General features: G+C 40.4%; 1 long non-coding RNA gene across 1 annotated transcript; it reads left to right on the top strand.

Annotated features, from left to right (window-relative positions):
- The first annotated feature begins 2,484 nt into the window (after positions 1-2,484).
- On the top strand, positions 2,485-3,223 carry LOC125314986. Its single transcript, XR_007198340.1, has 3 exons — positions 2,485-2,619; positions 2,943-3,049; positions 3,179-3,223. It is a non-coding gene; the product is annotated as an uncharacterized LOC125314986 (long non-coding RNA).
- Positions 3,224-3,795: the final 572 nt, after the last annotated feature.

Below are 3,795 nucleotides of genomic sequence, written 5' to 3'. Positions count from 1 at the left end.
AAATTGGCCGATTACGCCTGTGAGACGCCCTTGATGCTGGCACCCCAGCGAGCGGCGCAACCACAGCAGCAGCAGCAGCAGCTAGCATTCGACCCAGCCGCGGCGATGCATCAGCAAGGGTGGAGCTGCAGATTTATGAGATGACGGCGATGGTGTCGGCGGGGCATGGTGGGAGCGGCAGGTACTGGGAAGCTTTTGCTCCTGCTTCGGCCTCGTTACCTTTCGCGACTTAATATCCTTTTGTTATATCACCCGGTCCGTCCAGCTGGGAGGACTCGGGTTCTGTTACTTGGGTCGCGTAAAAGAGGAGGCGCGAGGAGGAGAGCTCGTCCTCGCCGGGTCATCAGTTGCTGGAGTCTATCCCGAGGAGTTGTAGGGTTTACGGCGATTTTGGAAGAGGTTCGTCGGAACAAGCTGAGCCATCCTCTGCTCTCGGTGGTTAGTGTTTTTTCAACCCCCTACCCCAACAAAAAAAAAAAAGAATCATTTAGTCTTTTCCTAAATATTCTATTTTGTTTTTTTAGCAGATGATTTTTATGTGCTATTTTTTTGGTCGAAAAATTGGAATGTTTCTCGTTTTTGATAAAAGTAAAAGACCAAATGCATTCGACGTGCAACGTTACATGCTATGAGGGTATTTTGAGCCGATCTTTGCCCGCAAAAAATGCTCATAGAGATTTGAACTTAGAATCTCCTTTTTTACCTAGTGAAAACTTTTGTGGAACTACTTCCACTTGTTCTAAAAATTTAAACTATTAAATGAATGAATTGCTTAATATTTAAATATTCAAATAATTGAAAGCATAGAAATCAAATTAGTGTTATCTCTAGAAATATAACCGGTGAAAGCCAGCAACAAATTAAAAATTACTTTCATACTTTTCTCAATGTCATCCCTAAACTTTTATTGGAGAATATATATATCCCCCAAATATGTTTTTTTTTGTTGCTCTCGCCACATTCACGTTCCTTCGTCCTACAATAATTCTGCATGCCTCGTTCATCTCTTCGTTTGACAAGCTCTTGAGTGAATGCAAAGCACTATTTCCAACTCCTTTCAATTCCCTTTAAAATCGACAAAAACAATTCTTGTTTCACCTCAATCTCCTAAAGGAAGGAAAAATCAAAATTAGCACGTTATTAAAAAGATTATTAAAAATAATGGAGAAATAAGGGACTGAATTGTTATTCTTATTCTTAATATTACTATTATTTATATGAAATTAGGGCAAAAGACTAATATAGAAATTTTCAACAGGATAAATCTGGTTTAGAATCCATCCAGCACTAGGACTCTTTACAAAACCCAATGGCATTCGAATTCAAAAAACTTCCTCTCTCTCTCTCTCTCTCTCTCTTTCTCTATGGCTCCTTCAACACACTAAAGATTCATGTGCTTTTGGGGCTTTTTCTTTGGCTCTCTCTGCTAGGGTTTGGGGGGTGGGTGTTTGCAGCTACTAAATTTCCTGTTCTTCTTGAGATTTTATTTTTGGCCATTGAAGAGAAAGAAAACATGACGAGTGACGGAGGGGAAGAAGACTTTTTGGACTTGTGGAGTGATAAAGAGGTTCCGTCACTTGAGCAGCTCCTTTCAAAGGAGGATTTTCCGATGGCCGAACCTTCGAATGATGGTGATGATCATTCGGGTGTTTCCGGGGCGCAAGGTAACAATGCACTAGTCTGCGATCAGCAGAGCACTCAAACAACAGTTGCGACAACACTCGCACAGGTTCTCTCTCTCTCTCTCTCTCTCGTGTTTTTCATTTTGGCTTATAGTTTTATTAATTCCTCTCATTATAGGGAGAGGACCGTAGAAAGAAGGCAAAAGTATCAGGTTTCGAATGTTCGAGGGTTTTTTAATTAGATTTTCAAGAAGATGTATTTGGAAAATATTGAATTAGGTCTTGAAGAGTCAGTCTTGTTGCTAGCTAGTTACATTCTTCGCATCCTGTTAGGGCTCTGAAAATTTTGTTAAACTGCAAGTGAAAGAAATAAAAAGTTGCAGTGCCTATGCATGCATGAGCGTCAATGGAATACATACGTGCACTGGGCACTTGATCACTGGAAGACTGTTTTTTTTTTTTTTTTTTCTAATCGTTGTTTTCCGGTGACGCGATCTGCGACTTGTTAAGGGAGATTCCAACGGAACTCTCGAGTCTTTGACGGCGCTCAACTTGAAACCGGAGAAGTCGATTTATATGCTCAAGAAAGCTGAAGCCATGCTTCGTGAGGGACAGGTCGATCGTCAAACATGCAAAGCACTCGGGTTGCGGAAGTTCAAGGCCACAAGCGAACCTTTTGGCGTCCTCAGGATTGGTAGATACGAGGTATCTTGTACCTTATATGCATATGTGTGAGCATGTACGTGTAGAAATTTCTTTCGGTCATCAAATCAAATTTCGTCTTGTGGAATTGTCCAGTGGTTTTCGTGTGGAAAAATATGTGCAGGTAAAAACTCGATACGCAGATCATCTAATAGCAAAGTGGTACTACAAGAAGAAACAGCTAAACTGGGAGATACTTGAAAATGGTCTAAAGAAGAAGATTGAAATAAGCTGGCGGGATATTTCGGCAATGAGAGTTGAATATGGTGGCCATGTGGAAATTCTAGAAATTGAGGTGTGACCCTTAACCTTATATTATGTTTGTGCCAAATTTCTCCTCCATGATTGTGGATTCAAGGATAGTTCATTTAGTAATATTTTTTTCCCTTTCCATGTTCCTATAGCTGTGTGAGAAAAGTATAAAATCGCTACCGTGTCAACTTCTTATCATAAGCTTTATATTGCCATGTAAGAAACTTCATGTTCAAATCATCTACTATGAATGTGCACCGCTCTAGCTCACACAAAACAACAACATTAGCTTTACTGTTTTAGCGGTTACTTGATATATACATACACTCTCTATAAGGTGTGCTAACATATTAAACTTACTTTTAGTTATACAAGCTGCCTCATTTCTACTGCGAGACCGAAATACGCCCCAAAAAGCATACCTCTTGGAAGCTGAGTTCCGATTTCACTCATGGTCAAGCTTGCACTTACAGGTACATAATATTGTCCTAATCAAAATTGTGTAACCTCTTGATCACCATCTTTTACTAAATACATGTTCCGACATAGAAAAGGGTTGGACAATACAACCCTTCTGATGTATTTTTTTTTCCCCTTATAAGGAGGCACCATCTTGAGTTTCCTAAAGGCACACTAGGGAGAAACATGAAGCCACTTTTCCTCTTGGATTCTCGTTTGAGGGAGTTGATGAGAAGGCCATTCCCAAGTTCCCAAAGTCCATTCTTTGTGGATTATATCACTGATTCAACGCAACCAGCTGCACCATTAATCAACTCTGAACTGATTCAACTGCACAATCATCTTCATCATCAGCTTCCTCCTAACCATTCAAGGGTTCCTACAAGCTCGCCCAATGATGACCTGATGGTTTTGATTCAACAATACAAGAGACGATACGTGAATCATCAAATGCCGTCTCTTGAAAATTCACTCGCTTCACAAGTCTCAGGTACATAACAATTGTAGATGATAGATATGGTCTTTATTTTCCGCATGCTTTTTTTTTAATGTATATATTTAATCAAAGCAAACCCAAAGAAAGAAAGTTCTCTGTGTCTTCAAAAACCAGATTATGGTTACGCACCACCTCCATCGTTGCCGAGAAACGGGACAATCTTCAATGGACAATTCATGGGACACTTGCCAGGCGAACAACTCATAAGGCCTTTGAGTTGTTCGCCGGGTAAAGTGACAAGAGGCACAAGCCATGTACCCGAGG

The sequence above is a fragment of the Rhodamnia argentea genome, chromosome 5, assembly GCF_020921035.1.
Source record: "Rhodamnia argentea isolate NSW1041297 chromosome 5, ASM2092103v1, whole genome shotgun sequence".
Taxonomy (NCBI): domain Eukaryota; kingdom Viridiplantae; phylum Streptophyta; class Magnoliopsida; order Myrtales; family Myrtaceae; genus Rhodamnia; species Rhodamnia argentea.
Note: the sequence above shows the minus strand (reverse complement) of the source record. Positions and strands in the feature narration are given on the sequence as shown.